Below are 20,243 nucleotides of genomic sequence, written 5' to 3'. Positions count from 1 at the left end.
TAATTTTATACATCAAATGATGTATAAATTACATAATAGTTTTTTTCCGTCAACGTATAAAATGTATTTGAAAAACGTGGAAATGAAATAAAATGTTTATAGTAATAGTGACAATTAGGTAAGAAATCAACTCGTATTACTATGAGCATGCTTCAACCACTCAACATCATAATACAGTCAGTGCACACTTGACAAACATATTTTCACATTTCCTAATTCTTAAATTGTAAACATTGAGCAATAAATGCTAATTTTTATACATTTAAATAATTGTCTGGATTTTATGGTAAAATAAATGCATTGAGAATATTCCTGATTTGATATTGGTGAAGGACTCTTTCCCGTAAAAAGAATTTAGAAAGTAAATATTGGTTAGTTTCTTCGGCAATAAACAGGAAAAATCTCACACTGTTTACGTTTGCGTTGACAGAGAAACAAGCAACAGTGTCACATTCACTTTATTTCATTATTTCACACAGCTGATATTAAATAACTAAATTGACATTGAAGTAGTACAGTTATTCCATGAACGGTCGCCCATTGTTTTGAAAGTTACACATTTAAATCTACCTGTAGTTCGCAGAATATTAATACGTATAACTTAAAAGTTTGCAAAAGAACATAATCCTAAGTATAGTATCCACTACTCTCAGAGTATTGATTTATGGAATTCGTCTGTAATTTGCAGACTATTAATTCGTAGAGTACAACTGTATTTATAGCGGGAAGTATTTTTTGTAAAATAGCTTAGATTTCCCCACTTCAGGTATCCCTCCCAAGAATACCTGAGCCAAATACGTTTGTTTAACATAGTCAAGGAAAAGTTTAGTTAGTTATTTACTAAAGTCAGTTTCATCTTTTTACCATAATTCGCACATTAACATAATTCATAATTATCAGTGTTATCTAGCCTATGTACTTAATTAATTTGGAAGGGGTTAATTTGTGAACAGAACCCCTCATTGAGTTTTAAACAGATTTTGAAAATGTTAATGTAATTTGTAAAAAGTATACTCTGAAGTTGCACTAACAATAAAACCAGCTCAAAATATGGTAGGGGATTTTCCCCAGTGTTTTCTAGAGACCTGCTACACCGGTTTACTTTTTTATAACCCTCGAAATTTTGGTATATCGATATAGACTACACACATTCTACAAACATGACATAACTTTCATGGCATAAACTTATAGGCCTACTTACACAGATTTGATTTAACACAAATCTTGATTTTACCCAAGGGTAGAAGTATAGTTCAAATCTACAGATTTCCTGAATACAAAGATCCGTTACGGTAGGAAAAAACAACATTTAAAATTGAAACAGTATGCGGGCAAACACCGACGATCAATATTTAAGTAAACTACTTGTAACATAAAAACGTCAATGACAGTTTGAAACCAGCTGTTAGTTAAAACAGCACTGAAACCACTTTAAATTATTAGCGTCGGCTGCTAGACTAAAAAAAATTAAACTTAAAAAAATGAAATCATGGCATTGACATTCCCTTCCTTAGAAAATTATATATATTTCAACACACAAATCACGAAATCGCGAAAGTGGTTGATTCAGAATCCTGAAATGAAAAAAAACTCTGTCACGTTTAAAAATATAATATATCACAATTAATTGCACGCTCTAGTGGAAATCGATGAAACCCACCCATATGAATTCTTGCTTATCCGTTTACTTTTCCACTCTTTGCGTGTTTGTACATGCCAAGTCAAGTCTTAAAACATTACATTTAAAACAATTGTATTAAATCTTCCATAAATTACAAGAAACAGTGACTCATCCATTTTCCCCGATTCCGAATATTTGTGCGCAATCTTGGCGACTTATGTTCAGTCTCCAGCATTTTGGAGGTGTTCGCAATTCAGACACACCCGTTCCCATAGTCCGATTATGCTGGTTCACGAACTCGTTCTAATAAACTTAGGCTTACACGTTTGTAACATATCTCATCAAACTCTCAGCGTTGTTGCCCGAGTTACCGCGCTCACGATCACATATACAGGGTGTATTTATGAAGTCCCGCATGGGCTTAATATTTTCAAAACGGCAATAGATAAATCAATAAGATTTGGTACATATACACCACACCTAAAAACAACGTTTTAAAGACTGTCAGTTTTCTGTCATAATGGGGACATCCCGCAAGGAGTCAGAAGGAAATCTTAAATAAGAGCATAGGTTTATATTTACAGATAACCGTAGGCATATTCTACAACTTAATAAAACGTTATTTTTTGTATTACAGCCATTTTTCATTTAGGACACAAATAATTTTTTTTGCTTTCTTTATTTGTTGTGCTCCTGGTCTTTAATGTTTACCAGGTTTTTAATGATTTATTTGTTGCCAAAAACAATTAAGAAAATATATTTAATTATTTACTTACATTATTTTTTACGTAGTTAAAATGACTAAATATTTGATTTGATAATTTGAAATATTATCAACATATTTTTCAACCTTTTCCCATTTAAGAAGGTGTTTACCAAACACTACCAAATAGGTAAAGGTACTACAGTAGCAAAATGTGTATTTATATAAAGAAATAAAAATAAGAATAAGAAACGAAACACACAAATTTAAAGTGCGTAGCACAAACAATTTATCTTTATGTTTTTTTCTTCTTTTTGTGCTCTTGATTTTGGTTTTGATATATTTTATTGTTTTAAATTATATTGTAAATGAAGTTTGTACCGGTACTGTATAAATTCCTTGACACTTTGTAGAATATTAAATTGTTATTCAGTTATATTTTTGTATTTTCTTTCCATAATTAAAATGTATAGGCCTAATAGACGATTTAGTACTCATTGTGTGTATTTATTTCTCAATTTAAGTACCTGTCTTCCAAACTTTGTTACAAAATCCTAAATTTGTGTTAGCGAATTTCCCCTATAGGGAATAAGCTATTACCGTAGTACTCATGGTAAGACCTGGACCCGGGACCGATTTACTTTCTCGTTTTGAGTTCGAATTCGAACGAGTTCGCGAACCAGCTTGATCGAACCAAGGTAACGGGGGTTTATGGGGGATTTTATGGGGTAAAAATTGGGTTTTCCCATTTTTGACACTAAAAACTTAAAATTTAGCAATTTCTTTATAAACCATTTTGTAGAGCTTAAAAAACAAATAATTTAGTATATTGAAGCGTTAATTATGCGCCTAATGGTTACGGAGAAAATTCCAAAAATCTGTAAATTTAAAATGTCCATGTTATACTTAGAATAAGTAAACTGTTGTAGTTTGCTTGTTTATATACATATTTTAATCAAATTTGGAAAATGCATTAATTTCATACTAAACTAGTATCATTTTACAAAAAAAAAACACATTTTTTCCCTCCCTGTTGCAGCAAACCTAAGTACTCGTTAAACTTTGATGGTTCAAAACTGGACCCATCTGTTCCTGATCATTGGGCTTTAAATAAATGGTCCTGGCTAATAAAACAGCTGATCTTAGTCAGTACAGTAACAAAGCTACACAGATCATCTCACACCATTCTACACTCATATTTGGGTTAAAATACGCACCTAGGTGGCGTCCCCATATCAATTGATATTGATATATTGAAATATTATTTAAATAGGGAATGCATGTGATATTTTTACAGAGACGTTTTAGCGTAAATCCAATCAGGCAAGTGGAAATTCGCTTAGTCTGCAGGTTTGCTTTGTCGGGGGTATTTTTAATTATAATTGGCACTTTGTGATACATTAATTGGAGTATATACGTTTACAGCTCAACATTTCAAATTTTGATAACATATTAAAAATTTGAACTCAAGTATATTTTCCCCTTAGTAATTATGAAACATAATTTTGCAAACTTCAGTAGCAAAAAGGTTTTCTAAACATATACATCTTATATCACAATTTCACATCAAAATATCACATTTGTAACTATTTGGGAAAATAAACATTATTCTTATTCTTATTCTTCTTATAACAAAACTAATTAATTGGTATATCAACACTGATTGCAAGTCCTCTTCTCGATTTAAAGTGATTCTGATATTTTGATTATACTTTCATTATATTTTGACTCTATTCCAGTGATATGAAACTAGCCTAGGCTGTTTCTGAATAAAGGTACTTTTTGGCATAACCTTTAGAATAGTATCATTTACATTGTTGTAATTACTAACAATGAATTATTTCGATAAGTTTAAGGGATTAATCCCCTAAAAGATATTATGTTTATTCTTATTTAATAATCTGTTTCTAATTTTCAAATTATTAATTAAATCGGGGCCAAACCTAAAGCAATGCGATTCATTTTTAATACATTTAGAAATTATTCTATTTTTAACAAATGTGTTGCTTAACAATTACCATAGGGTGTAAGGTAAGTTTACTGATGTTGATAAGTATAACTACCATTTAATGCAAAAGAAAAAATGTATACTTTACGCATTATCGTTGGTTATGAATTAAGTATAAAAGAATCATTTTTTAAAGTCAATCTTTGCTCGCATTATTTAGTTGTCTTAGAAGTTCATACACATCTGAATCTACTGATTGATATTCCACCACAGCGTCTGCAATTTTCTTCTGTGGAAAAGCTGTTGTCCAAGCGACAATAATAATGAACGAGCGGCCGACCCTGAGAACAATGGACTGAGGAGGACGGGCAGCAGGTAGGCTGCCGAGCAGCACAGCCCTACTAGGGGTAGCGTTTCAGGGGGGGACGATTCCGGGGTGTACATAGGGGATGCCTTGCCGGGGAAGACCTTTCCGTTTCTACTTGTTTGAATTATAATTAATAACATAATTAGTTCATATCAACTAGATTTTGATAGATTACTTGTCAAGCCTTGGGGGGGAACGATTCCGGTCGCGGACATAGATTTTATACCAGCTGGTTGTCTGGTTTCGTGACGTCACGTTTAGCCTGGGGGGTGATGTTTCCGGGGGCGACCATTCCGGCGACCCCCGTCCCATATTGAGTTTTCACACTTCCCATGTTACAGCGACCTAGTAGTGAAGGTCTGCCTGGATAGAAGCCAAGGTCTGCTGTATTCCCAACATCCTCTTGTGCTTTGCGAATTTCGCAACTCGATGATAAAATGTTTCGTACCGTCAAATATTAATTAATTTAATCCCCCAACGCCATTCTTATTACGTACTTCATCTAATACTTCGACTTGTATTTTTTTTTATCATTTTCATTATCGATTGAGTACTATGGTACTAAATATAACCACTTAACCACTCATCTACCCAGCCAGTTATTAAATTTTGAATATGGTTGCATGATAAAGTGTAGAATGGAGTGGGATTATCTGTGAAGCTTTGTTAGGTCAGCTGTTTCTGCATTCAGGACTATAAAAAGTTCAGCGATCAAGAAGAACACCTGAGCCTTGAGTGTTCCTCTGATTGGGAAAGTTTCGCAAAGACATTTCATTGCACACGAGACATATGTCTGGTTTATACTTGGGTAAACCGGTTATAGACAGAATGTCAGGAGCCAGGTTCCATCATGCACAGTATAACCAACGTAAACATTATAACGCTTCGAGTCTCGGAGTTAGTCATTAACACATAGTAAAAAGCTATGGTGATAATAACGGGATTAAAATTTAAAAGTGTATTAGCTTGGCCCTTTAAGACAAACTCTATTTTCACTAAATAGGGTGCAATTACATTAGAATGACCATTTAGTACATTAAGTAGAAACACAAATTTGAATTTCTTTTCAACCCTGTACGTAAATTGGAAAAAATGACTTTTCTCATTGTTGGTCATCACATAAAGGATTTGAATAATTAATTGTTCATCGTATTTCTGCATGTTATACTAAATTAACTTGTAACGAAAGAGTGAAATCGATTCTTTAACTCATCAGTTTCAATCTCAATTCTCCTCCGCCGACATTACCTCGAGAATTGAAGTTTCAAAGACAAGATACATTTCTCTAAACAAACATAACCCGAGGCAGTTTGTCTAGCAAGAGAAATCATCCAATTACATCTTTAACTTTCAACTTGCGTTTTTCTTCCAACCCTATTAGACGGCAAAAAGTTAACAAGTGGCTTAGCGAAGAAAAAGAAATCTCCTGTTACATTAGGGCCGTCCCCTCTATACTCTTGTGCAGTGGCTTTTGATGGATTATTAATGTGTTATCTTAACTATCCACGTCAACAAATGTAGCTCTTGAATGATCAAATCCTACCGAGCCCCTGATATTAACTTTCCCAGAGATGGCATGATTGGCGGGTGTGGCGCTGTGTAGGTAATGTCTAATGATGGTCCTTACGGCTAATGACGTGTGAGTGTGTGTGTGTAGTGTTAGAGGGTGACAAGACAAGAGCTTGGGACTACAAGCAGGTGTGCCCTAGGAATATGTGACAACAATCCAAGCCATATTTCACTGGTTCTGGATGTTAAGTTACAAATAATATTTAATTTCCCCTCGACATTTTCTCGACTGAATTTTTTGGGTACACGGGGTTCTAAATAAACTGGAAGGCAAAAGGAGACTCTCCAAAAAGTATTGCATGTGGATTTCCATAAATAACTAATTTGAGTTATTGTAATGCCGTGTGGGCTTTAAACTCCTTCATAACATTTATCTCCTTAGTCAACTGGGAATTAACACAAATTATTGTGTAATAAATACAAATAGTAGCACCTTGATAACAAGACTCTCATGGGATTGTAAAATAAGACTTGTTATCAAGGTTGACTTCTTATCGAGGTTTGTAATAACATGTGATTAGCGGTAAAATAATTTTTAGAGGGGGATTTGAAAATGACACTTGTTATCAAGGGCGACTTGTTATCGAGGGTCTTCTTTATCAAGGTTCCACATGTAAAATACTAATATTAGGCCCACTATTTTACAAGGAGACACTATGTTGTCATATATTTACAATATACCCTTGCCGCAGCAAACCTGCAGACTAAGCGAATTTCCATTTGCCTGATTTGATTTACACTAAAATGTCTCCTTAAAAATATCACATTTATTCCCTATATAGCATTAGTTTAACGAGTACTTAGGTTTGCTGCAACTGGGAGGGTAAAAAGGAGTATTTTGTCAAATGTAAATAGGTTAGTATGAAATGAATGAATTTTCCAAATTTGATCAAAATATGCTCATAAACAAGCAAACTACAACAGTTGACAAATTTTCTCCATAAGAATAACATGGGAATTTTAATTTTACATTTTTTTTTAATTTTCTCCGAAGCCATTAGGCTTTGTTTTTTCTATTAATTATAGTATAATACTATTAGTTCAGTGTTGTTTTAATTTAATTTTAGTAATTACTCTATCAAAACTTTGCAAAACTGACTGAAATCGATTAGACTGACCGCAAAGGAACAGAATTAATGAAAAGATTTTCCTTTTCATCGGACTTAAGTGTGGGGTTCAAATAGTGCATTTAAAACATGTTATGAATGTTGAATAGTCTTTAGTCTTGACTGTGTTTAATATACCTCGTAGATGCATCTAGAGTGCTAATTGTTTGTTATTCGCTCGGAAGCCGTATTGATCGCAACATCGGGTTAAACCACATCCTGATTTACTAAATACCAAGTTTCTATTTACGTCTCGGTGATGTTGACATTTACCAGCTGATTCAGTTGTTGGCAACATTGACCAGGTACGAGAGACGAGGCTGGTAGCACTGCAAGGCTACAACAGCTGTAGAAAGTCGAGCAAACCAGATCATTCCAGTTATTCTGTTTAAGTCGTGTCGACCCACCTACTAATATACACCTTTGGTGTCAACATTGCATAAATGACTTGAGGTCGCAGAAAAATAACAGTATAAAATATACAATATTCCAATGACTATTGAACTGAAAACATTTTCGGTATAAACTCCAGATATTAGAACAAAAACTGTATATGGAATCCTAGCAAATTGCGTTAATGGTCCGGAATTTTGTTTGAATTATTATTTATGTTGAACTGTCAAAAAACGTCTAAAACAGATGTTACGGACGTAGACGTAGCATAGTATCAGGTTTAGACCAATGACATTATTTGTTTATATTTATGATTGAGTCTGTTTTTATATCTGTGGTGAACACTTTTTGGGGCACAGTAAAATAAAATAAGAGAATGTTCTTAAAATCTACTTTATATACTAGATAAAGGATGCTTACAGTCTTCGCAATCGTAAACGGCTGTTTCGGAGATAACTCCAACGTCGGATGCGTAGTTTAACAAACTGGCGTTGGTTAGTATGGTGTTACCATGAACAGCGTCTCCAGGTGAAATTAATTCACTGTAAGATGTTTTGCCTTTTACTTTAAAGTTGCATTCTCATTTTTTATTCGAATCTTTGTTGTTACTGAAAATACACAACAACAAAAAAACCTTATGTATTCTGTCTTAGGTCACAGATTTTTGCTTACCGATTACGTATGTACTGTATGAGGAAACTTGTACATAGTACAACCAATGCACATAGTAGTGTTTATGTCCCTAATACTAATACCACAGACAATATAATACTTTTCATTGAAATGGCGACCATACAAAGATTCTCTCTATAACATCCCCTTCTACGGAAAGTAAATAAAAGAAACGTCTTATAACACTTAAAACATATATTTACGCTTATACTGTTACTCACAAGACGGTAAATATACAAAAACGATGGTAAGTGGTCGTTTACCACTTACCATCGTTTTTGTATATTTACCGTCTTGTGAGTAACAGTATAAGCGTAAATATATGTTTTAAGTGTTATAAGACGTTTCTTTTATTTACTTTCCGTAAATTTAATAACACGTACAATGCTGATCAAGAAGTTATCCCCTTCTAGTACGCGTTTTATCTAAGAAAGATAGCCGATCACAGATTGCAATACGAACAATTTAATCAACCAGGAAGGAGAGCCCAATATGTCAACTATTAGATACACATTTGTCTAATACGATGGTTGATACTACTTTATCTATTTGCGTGGTGAACTGTAAAAATCGTGATTTTATTTTTAGCAATCCTGGATGCTTATATTTACGTTTCCAAAAGTTCAAAATCGCAACTAAAGTTTCAAACATAGTTTGCTACCGATATGTCTAGACAATCCCCTATAGTTCCTCGTTGATTCCTCCCGCACGGCAACAGCCAGTGCAGTCCCCGGTTCACCATCGGCCAAGGCTAGGTCCCCTAGAAGGAAACTTGCTAGTCTCCACCAAGTCAGGCATCCGCATACAACAGACAGCTGAGTCACCAAAGTCCTCGTCCTGGCGCGAAATATTGGCGGGAGTTCTTGGTCCAGAAATAGCGGGAAATTCTAGACCCAAACACGTGTTGAGTTTATCTTCTGCACGAACACTTCACAGTTGAGTATAATGTCTTGCACACAGTGTCGTATGTAATCTCCCATGAAGATAGAAAGGTTTGGAGCTTGGAAGCATGAGTTAACTAAACCGTATGAAGGATTATGGCGAACCCTGTATGCACTAGCTGTATCCTTGGTCAAGGACTGGCTGGAAACTCTGTACCTACTGGAATGTTGAAAAGTTTATCCGAATGATGATTAGACAGTTGGATCTTTTGCAATCTCCCTTACAACGTTGAAGCACGAAGTGAACCTGTTGTGAGATGCATGGCGAACAATGTATATCCTGTATTCTTGGTTTCATACAAGCGGAAAACTCTGGGCCCAAACATGGAAAGTTCATCTGTATGAACATTTATCAGTTAGGTTTTATGCAATCTCCCTAGAAGATATAAAAGTTAAAACACGAAGTAAACCTGTCAGTGGATGTATAAAGGTGAGCCCTATATATCCTGTATTCTTGGTTTCTTACCAGCGAAAACTTTGGACCCAGCCATGGACGTTTACATGAACATTTGCCAGGTATGGTTTATGCATAAACATAAACCGTTTATGCAATCTCCCTGGAATATAATATACCTATGTAAAAACATTGAAGCACGAAGTAACCATTATGGAGAGTTATGGCAAACCGTGCATAGAGGTTGAACATTAGTTTAGTTTCAAATCGAGGCATGAAGCAAAAGCAAGAATTATTATCTCTTTTCTCTAGCAGTCTACTGCTTGACGAGTCTTGATTGAAACTCACTCTGTTCACTGTGAGCTGTTTTAGTTTAGGATTACAGTTTTTACTTCGGAATTTTATTTTCTACACTAAATACAATATCAAAGTGCATACCTATTTAACAGAGAAACGCATGCATTGTAATTGTGTGTAAATTTAAGACTGTCGCTACGTGTTGAAAATAAATTGGGGTAAAAGTAAATTAAGTACAAATGTACATCAAATTTAATTGCATGTAATGTTCAATTAAACTATAGGCTACGCATTGATATTTTCCGTGGTGTGGAATTGGGTTCTTCAGATAGAATCTGAAGGCTAGAGGATGGAACAGTGGATCAATTGAGTCTACCAAGGCCTGGAAGTCTATTAATTAGCATAACCTTGGGATCGATGTTTATTTTATTTGGGTCGGTCCCGCTTGTTGCTAACCAGACTTACATCATACATTATGTCGCTTCATGTAGTGAAAAGACACTTGTTTTGGTCAAGGTTAACATATGATTCTCGACTCATTGGATATTGAATACAAAAGGAAAATCGCAACTAGTACAAATCACGAGTGATCATTTTGTAGATTGTACACAAGGAAATGGCGACTTGTGAGGAATATTGAGGAAATATTACAAATATTAATGAGTGTTATTTGCACCATCAAACTGGTTGCACGAAACCTTTTAGTTCAGTGAATCTATCGAATGGATACTTCAGTTTACACTAGAAAAGAAGATTTATTTGGTCCCTAGACTTGTTAAACATCAGCTATAAACTTCGTGTGTATTTTTTTCATTGTTTTCAGAGGAACCTCGATAAGAAGTCACCCTTGATAACAATGTCATTGTCAAAACCTATTGAACTTATTTTACCGCACATTTTACCCATAATCATATGTTATTGCAAACTTAGATAAGAAGACAACCTTAAAAACAAACCTTATTTAGTAATCCCCATTAGACTCATGTTACCGAGTTTCTACTGCATAATTGTCAATGGTCGAAGTGTATGAACATGCGGGAGTTTGCCAAAAACAGAGTGACGAAACGCTTTGGATGCAAAGATTAATTTTCAGTTTTCAAATCTCGAAAAAATAAACATGTTGTGTATATACTGTATACATGACATAAAACACATTTTCCTAAACAAATAAACTTTTAGGCTTACATCTTATAGGCTTTACAACGAATTAAATTGATCTATTTGAGAAACTCGTAAAATAGATAAATGTCATTCGTTTTATCCTATTTTTATGGAATGAATACATCATTCCGTTTCATACCAAGCTTGAAATGGCAAGGCACGATGAAATAGGAAATGAGTTACAGAACACACCTTGGACAGGGAAATTTATGGTGATGCAGGGTAATAATAGAGGACGGAGGGGTAATTGTGGGTTCGTAACACAGTAATGTACGAGTAGCTTCAAAGTGATGTAATGTGACGTCATATCAAAACACGCGGAACTCGATGCAAGAACATGTAAAGGTACATAAGCTCACAATATTGCCTAAATTGACATTGTGTCTATTTTATAACTCCAAAAACATGCTAATAACGATGTATTAAGTATCTCCTTAACAGAAAACCATCTAATTATTTTGCGAATTTCCCTATAGGGAAGAAGCTTTTCCCTACTAAGCACGACAATACCTCGACCAGGGACCGATTTTGTTTTTCATTTTGTTGCTCCAAGAGATCAAAACCAATATTCGTTAAGACAGTGTTATGAAATCGAGTAATTTTGGTCTTATTTTGATGACATATTACTTGGACAAATATAATTGGATATCACTTGATGTACTTTGGGATCGGGTCATGGAAAAAGGTGTTTGATTTTACAAAAATCGGGGTTTTCACATTTTTACCCTTTAAACATATAAATGCAGGCTTTTCATTATAACATTGTGTTGAGATTAAAAAAACAAATTACTTTTTACGTTGACCTTTAATTCTTTACAGGTTACAGAGAAAATTCCCATAAATTGTACATATTAAGTCCCAAATAATGTTATTGTTATAGAGTAAAAGTAAACTGAGTAGGGTGCTTGTTAATGGATGCATTTGGATTAAATTGGGCAATTTTTTTTATTTCACACTACAGTATTATCATTTTATAAAAACCACCCTTTCTTTCTCTGTAACAAAAACCCTAGGTTATCATAAAATCTTGTTATTTAAAAATAGACAATACGTGTGACAAGTTTAGAGAAAGATTTTAGTAAAAGTTCCAATCAGACAAGAGTGGAAATTCGCTTAGTTTGTAACTTTGCTCCGCATTGAGTATTTAGATTCAATGTTGTGAGAACTTGTTTCTTTATTTACTCTTTATTTATTCTTTTTATTCTTTATTAAAAATCACGAAACCAAACATATAGAAAGCGGTAAATTGTGAATCTGAAGTCAGGCAAAGTAAAGTGTTGAATGATAGCGGGTATTTCATGTCAAGAGGAATGTTGTCTGATTTGAAACCACAACGGTCCCTAGTCCCGTGGGATGTGTGTGGGACGCCGGGACGTGCCAATCCTCTCCCGGCTTTCTCAACAGTCTTCTGTTGTCTGTTGAAATGGCGGGAAAACTTTCAAAGTGTTGGACACTTCTGATATCGTTAACCCTGTGAATATATCCCGATGTTTTGTTGGATCTGTAATCGCCTAGATTCGTCACTAAGCCCACAACCTAAAATAAAATATCTGTTGTTAGAGCACCTTCTAATTTCTTCTAGTTGTAATAGAAATCCTAACAAATACCCAACAATTACTCAATCAGTTGAACCAAGAAATACAATGTTTGTTATCTTGTGATCTTTGGTAAAATCACACTAGAATAGTTACAACTATAACAACTGGAAAAGAGGGGTTGTGTCCTGACAATTCTGTGCCCCACTCTCTGGGGTTGTAGACAGGGAAAAGTCAGCGAATTTGTGTGTTTCGTAGCCGACCAAGAAGTTGGTTGTAAATATTGACTTCATGTAAAGTTAATCATCCTCTAGATATTTGTAGATTTAATAAGACTGAGAAATATAATTATCTTAATGGTAAGTTGATGGAGGGTTTTCCAAGTTTCAAATCTGTTTTAGTTTGATAACCAAAAGAAAGCGTCAACATATCGCCATAAATTTACTAAAACTTTCAATACTGTCAATTCCATGATACTACGCACTAAGATACGATTTTTTTACCGAATATCATAATAGCAGTGGCACTAAAATATTACTGTCCTAAAGGCTATTTAGATTTGTCAACTTACAATTTCCGTAAAAGGATTGTTGGAGTTAAAACTGATGCAATAACTAAATTTGGGGAACTAAATGTTTAATGGCTTTTAATAACGACACCGACGTATCCCATACTCCCGTATGTTTCTTTTAATCTATGGTTTAATCTATGGTATAATGGACTCAAACGTTGCACTGATTGTAAGCAAGAAGTACCTTGCGTCACTGCACTCGTGATTCGTGATCACTATTTATGTGGACCACGACTGGGGGTCACGTTGTCGGCTCAACAGTCATGTTGATGTTGATGTTGATTCAGTATTGATCCAGATCGAGAGGTTGGCTAACTAACAGACGATGTACCGATGGACCAGAATGTTTCGAAACCAAACATCTCCAAGAGAGTCAATGTTAGCCCGGCTCTACCCATGATTCCAAGATGTGGAAAAAAAAACAAATCTGTCCAAATATATTGTTGCGGGCTTAGCAGGTTCTTTACAAATAAAACTTGGCGATTTTATAATAACTATTTATTTACACTAATTATTCTATATTTACAGATATTAGAATTACCTAACACCTAACTAACCCTATCTAAACCTAGCTAAGGCCTATTCTAATTTACAATGTTTCTACTTACAGCTAGCCTCTACAGGATTTATCACTTCTGTTACAACACTGTCACTACACTGTCACTAGAGTCACTACACTGTTACTCTCACTGTCACTACACTGTCACTGCCACTAGCACTAGCACTGGTCACTAACACCGACGGGCACTGCTGCGACGATTCTCGGAAGGCTCAACTCAACTCAACTGCCGTGTGCCGGAAGACGGTCCCTTATATAAGTTTGCCGTAGAACATTCTGGAGACCCCTGGTAGCCTAGACAAAGGTGTTTACGCCGTAGAAGTGTAGAAGGTTCTAGGGCCCCTATTGAGGTAGTCCGTTGACATGGGTCTATTGTCTTTCACTGGCACGTACGGAGAAACCCGTGTAAACAAACAACCCTTTTGATACGGCGCCTGGCTATTGTTGCGCGGGGCTCCTGACTTGTAACACTGCCCCCTCCTTAAGACTGTTCTGCCCCAGAACAGATTTCTCTCGAAGTTTGGGATCTTCTGGACCAATAATGTCTTCGGTTCCCCATGGGTTGTATACGCAGACCACAATATCGATGCCAGTGTCCTCGAAAAGTTCGTGCACCATATTTCTTACAGTCTTCCATTCCAGTCCGTCGTAACCACATCCCAGTCTTGGAATGGCAAGCTTGTTGATTCCAATCCGAAGAAGCTTGTCTCGCAGGTCTTGCAGGCTCTTCTTCAACGATTCGTAGGAAGGCTTCTGGCTTGACGCTTCCTTCGTAACGAGGTAGAACAAATGCTGTCCATTGCGCTTCAGGTGAAGGGTGGTGCCAATGGCGGGTCTCTGACGCTCAAGATCTTCAGTCCCTCCAAACTTTTTCCTGAAGACTGTGGCTATACCTCGCGACGCTCTCAGGTCTTCTGCTACGCAGTGGGCCAAGGCATAATCCACTGGCAAGGTGAAGAGGTCCTTATATAACAGTTTCAATTCCGCCTTTCCACGTTTCTCGGGCACGACGTCTCTTAGTTCGGTTGAGATGTTGCGAACTTGTTGTTCATCTTGTTGGCCGTGATCTCCTTTGTAGGGTGCAAGCCTGTTGAAATGGACTATTTTGGGTTTGCCATTTGGTTGCTTCTTAATCCGGTAGATGACGTCATTTAGACGGGAAATCTATATAAATAAAATTAGAGTTTTGTCTGTACATTGCTTAGAATAATGAACTTTTTGGTTATTTTTACATTTCATAGGTCAGAGAAACCGAATCAAACCTTATCTCAATTTCTGTCTGTCTGTCTGTCTGTCTGTCTGTCTGTCTATCTGTCATTCTCTTGGTAACGCTAAAATACGCACTTTATTACAACTACTCCTCAATAACTATAGCACTGTCCCGCCTGAAACTTATTTTCCAAATACTATACATATATGAGATGGTTTTAGACGTATTTCATCGAATATGAGACAGTTAGATATTTAACAGTAAACCCTTGAAAATCAAGTTTTTGTCGATTTTTGACGTGGAATTTCTGGAAGCCCATGTTAACCTTATGAGAAATGAAATTATTGAATCTTAACAGCTGTTTCAATTAAACAAGTTGGTTCTGTTCTGTGATGTTCAATAGCATTAAAGTTACAAGGATTACCAACAGGGTGCAGCACTAGCACTATTATTTCTTTTACATTTATGACAACAGCTAATTTGCAACCTGGAGGCGAGTGAGCGTAGCGAACGAGCTAACCTGAAGGCAAGTGAGCGTAGCGAACGAGCTAACCTGAAGGAAAGTGAGCGCAGCGAACGAGCTCCAACATACAGGTGAGTGAGCGTAGCGAACGAACTTCAACCAGGACGTGATTGAGCCATGCAAACGAGATCAGATAGTAAAAATAAAAGTAAGCCTACCGTTATAGGATCGACCGGCAGACACAGAGGTAATTTAACCTTTTATTGATTGTCATACCGATCCGGAACAACAAAAAACAACATAAAATGAAGCTATGTATAATAGTTTGGCCAGCATATCTTAAAATATGCAAACCAACTGCTGTTCGTTATATAAGAAGGTTTCAACTGAATATTATAAGATCCCCGTGCGTAGAACGGGTACACAGCTAGTAACTTCATAAGGTCCTTCCCACGAGTTCTGGAGTTTTGGTGAATATCCACGACGCCTTCGGGGATTGTGTAGCCACACGAGGTCTCCAGGTGTGAACCCTCCTTTCTCGGCCTTCACGTCGTACCTCTCCTTCATCCTGTCGCTTGCTCCAGATATGTTGCGACGGACTTTCTCATGTATCTCGTCCATCCTCTTCCGCAGATCCGATACGTAGTCCTCGCCAACCACACATTCATCCGGCTTCAATCCATACTGCAGATCGCATGGAAGACGTAGCTCACGCCCGAAAACTACGTTGGCTGGAGTCTGGCCGGTGGTTTCGTTGACAGAACTCCTATAAGCAAGTAGGAACAGGTGCAGGTATTGGTCCCAGTCCCGCTGATGTTCGGAGACAACCTTTGACAGATACCTTCCCATCGTCCTGTCCATGCGTTCTACCATGCCATCTGACTGTGGATGAAGAGGTGTTGTTCGAGTCTTCCGGATACCAAGAACTTCACACATTCTAGAGAATACCGCTGACTCAAAATTTCTTCCTTGGTCAGAATGAAGTTCGAGCGGGACGCCAAATCGGCTAACCAATTCTTTGATTAATATATCCGCAACTGTTACTGCTTCCTGGTTAGGCAGTGCATAGGCCTCTACCCATTTGCTGAAGTAATCCATTGCAACCAAAATAAATCTATTTCCAGTATCTGACATGGGGAACGGTCCTGCTACGTCAATGGCGATGCGCTCAAACGGGGCACCTACGTTGTATTTCCTCATTGGGGCTTTTCGTTTGTTGACAGGGCCATTTGAAGCTGCGCAGGTCACACACCTTCTGCACCAATCTATTACGTCGTCTTTCTGATTAGCCCAGTAGAAGCGCTCCCTTACTTTAGCAAGTGTACGATGTACCCCTAGATGGCCTCCAGAAATTCCATCGTGTACTTCTCTTAGCACTTCGGGAACCCTCTTCTTTGGAATTATTAGTTGGAGTTTGCGGTGCCCTCCTTCCTCCGATTCGACGACTCGCTTCAAAACTCCTTCTTCCATTAAAATCGAGTTCCACTGCGCCCAGTAGGTCTTCACATTCTTAGACAATGGAGCAATATCCTGCCACGATGGTCTTCCTTTATTGTCCATCTTCCATTGCATAACGTGTCTTAGGTCGGCGTCTTCCTTCTGGTCCTCTGACATTCTCTTACTATCCCATTCGTCGTCAACGGCGGTCACACGATGAACCGATGCACTTTTGTCTTCCTTGCGTGTGCAGTGCGCGCAGCTGTCCCCGCATGGTCTTCTGGATAGTGCATCTGCGTTCCTGTGGCTTGGCCCCGCACGATGGATTGATTCGAAGTCATACTCCTGTAATCTTTCTAACCATCTTGCAACCTGTCCTTCAGGAGACTTGAATCTCAGCAACCACATCAGTGCGGCATGGTCGGTTCTCAGGAGAAACCTTCTTCCATACAGGTACTTATGGAAGTGTTCTATGGACTTAACCACTGCGAGAAGCTCCCTCCTGGTGACACAGTAATTACGCTCAGGTGCTGACAGGACCTTACTGAAGTATCCGATCACATGTTCTTCTCCATCCTGGAGCTGAGAAAGAACTCCTCCAATGGCTGTATTGCTAGCGTCCGTGTCTAATATGAACTTTCCGTCGGATCTTGGGTAGCTCAATATGGGTGCGCTGCATAATTTAGTCTTCAGCTCCTCAAAAGCTTTATCGCAGTCGTTATCCCAAACAAAGGTCCTCTTGTCTTCGGTCAACTTGGTTAGTGGTTTTGCAATATTAGCAAATCCCTTAACAAATTTCCTGTAGTAAGCACACAGCCCGAGGAAGCTTCTAACCTGGTGCTTATCCTGAGGTATCGGCCAATCGGTGATAGCTCTGATCTTCTCCGGATCCACAGACACTCCTTTGTCCGATACGACATGGCCGAGGTAATTGACCTGTTTGCGGAACAAGTTGCACTTCTTGGGGTTCAACTTCAGATTAGCCATCCGCAGTCGCATGAAGACATTCTCCAGGTTCTTCAGGTGGTCTTCGAAGGATTTGCCTAGGACGATAATGTCGTCCAAGTAAACCAGGCATGTCTCCCATGACAATCCCCTGAGGACGTTCTCCATAAGCCTTTCAAAAGTAGCAGGAGCATTACAAAGTCCAAAAGGCAGCACAGTGAATTGCCAAAGTCCTGTCCCAATAGAGAACGCTGTCTTCTCCTTATCCTCAGGAGCGAGCCCGACCTGCCAGTAGCCACTTCTGAGGTCTAAAGTCGAGAATATTCTACATCCTCCCAGAGTGTCGAGTGTGTCATCAATCCTGGGGAGAGGGTAGCTGTCTTTCTTGGTGACATTGTTGAGAAGGCGGTAGTCTACGCAAAATCTCGTTGAGCCGTCCTTCTTTTTCACTAGTACTACAGGTGACACCCAAGGGCTGCTAGAAGGCTCGATAACACCATCCGCTTCCATCTCCTTTATGATTCCCTCGGCTTCGTCACGTTTTGCCAGTGGGAGTCGTCTAGGGGCCTGACGTATGGGTTTTGCATCTCCGGTGTCTATCTTGTGTTGTACTATATTCGTTCTTCCCCTAGGGCCACTTCCGTACTCAAAGACATCTTGCCATCTGGTAACAAAGTCCCTAATTTTTGCACTTTGTTGATGCGTCAGCTCCTTACAGGTGCTCTCCACGAAATCTTCCAGCTCTTTCGGCAATCCATTTGGGGATGGCGGACATGATTTTAGTTGACGCACCACCGAATTAACAGCCACGCAAGTTCCGATCGTTACTCCTCTTTTAATTGTCACAGGAAAACCATTCAAGTTCATCAGCCGCACCGGATTTTCGTGTCCTAAGTTAAATAAGGATCTGGCGACAACGACACCACGTCCAAGCTGGGATTCACTGTCACTTCCTGGCTCCAGAAGAACACTTTGTCCACTAGTCCAATCTCCTTCGACAGTAGTTCGAACGATGACTTGGCTGCGTGCTGGTAGCGTTGTGTCTTCCAATAGAAGGACGCGTGCAGAGATATCCTTTCCACGCCGAAGTATGACATCTTCATCTCCGAGAGTCATTAATCCTCTTGACATGTCCAACTTCAATCCAAACTTCACCATTATATCGGTTCCCAAAATCACGTCCTCGTCTATGTCGGCAACAAGTGCGCAGTGTTGAAACACGCAGCCGCCGATGTGAAAGGTAGCGACCGTCTGCCCATAGACCTGAGCCAGCTGACCTGTAGCTGTACGTAGAGACCATGATGTTGGTGAAATATCTTCCGTCGACACCGTGCTTGGATTCAGGATGGTCATAGTCGCCCCGGTGTCCAGAAGACAGCTTTGGAGACGCCCGTTCACCTTTCCGTCGACGTAGAAACTGCTCGACTGACTTCCCAGTGAAGCAACTTTAACACTTTTCCTCGGGGCTTTCAAATCACGGGCTGACGGTTGCCCCTTTCCATCAACCCTCCTTAGTTTTCCTGCTTCGGTTCTGATGTGGTCGAAGGACATTTACTCCGGGGATGTCCTATCTGTCCGCAGCTCCAACAGCGTATCTGCCGGCGACGAGTTTTTAGTGCCTCCAGCACTCTCTTTACTAGCTCCTCGATGTCCAGTGGAGTTGTAGGTTCTGTGTCTGCCACGCGGACTCGAGCCTGGCCCCTCACCGACTGTCGCACAGCCTCGAACTCCAGTGCCTGTGTCAGTGCGTCACTCAGGGTCTTTGGTCTGGCGAGTTTCACTGCCTGTTGAGTCTCAGGTTCACGTAGACCGTCTAGGAATTTATCCACCGCCAAACTCTCGTAGACATCATCCGTGACCGATGGATAGGCGTTTCTCACCAGGCGAGCAATGTCGGCTTCAAACTCCTGAAGTGACTCGCTGGGCTTCTGGATCCGGTTCCGCAGCTGTGATCGATAGAGCTGGTCCATATGTCGATGTCCAAAGCGCATGTCCAATCTTCTTACTAACTCTGCGAAATTCTTCCGCTCCGCCATTGGCATAGCATGCAGAACAGCTAGTGCATCACCCTGTAGTGCAAGGCACAGTGCTGAAGCCTTTGTCTCCTCGGTCCACCCATGAACCATAGCCGCTGTCTCGAAGAGAAGCATGTAGTCCTCCCAGGGAGTTTTGCCATCGAAGTGAGGAACGATGTTCTGAGGGGCAACGGCAGCAATGGTGGGCGCTGGTTTGGAGATCGTATCTAGGGTGTTATCCTGCTGAAGTTCGCTAGTGCTAGCCGATGACGCAGGTGTGAAGCTCCCCGATGCAGCCATCTCCTGCCTAAGCTTATCAACTAACCTATCTTCTAG

General features: G+C 38.7%; 1 protein-coding gene across 1 annotated transcript in view; it reads left to right on the top strand.

Annotated features, from left to right (window-relative positions):
* Window positions 1-20,243, top strand: part of LOC128985475 (tubulin-specific chaperone cofactor E-like protein) — an 83,345-nt gene that overhangs the window by 1,429 nt on the left and 61,673 nt on the right. The gene's annotated exons all lie outside the window — the stretch shown is intronic.

This window comes from Macrosteles quadrilineatus, unplaced genomic scaffold (genome assembly GCF_028750875.1).
Source record: "Macrosteles quadrilineatus isolate MER2022 unplaced genomic scaffold, UCM_ALF_1.0 Scaffold_2__2_contigs__length_208266976, whole genome shotgun sequence".
NCBI classification, from domain to species: domain Eukaryota; kingdom Metazoa; phylum Arthropoda; class Insecta; order Hemiptera; family Cicadellidae; genus Macrosteles; species Macrosteles quadrilineatus.
The sequence above is the reverse complement of the archived record's forward strand: the minus strand, read 5'-3'. Positions and strand labels throughout refer to the sequence as shown.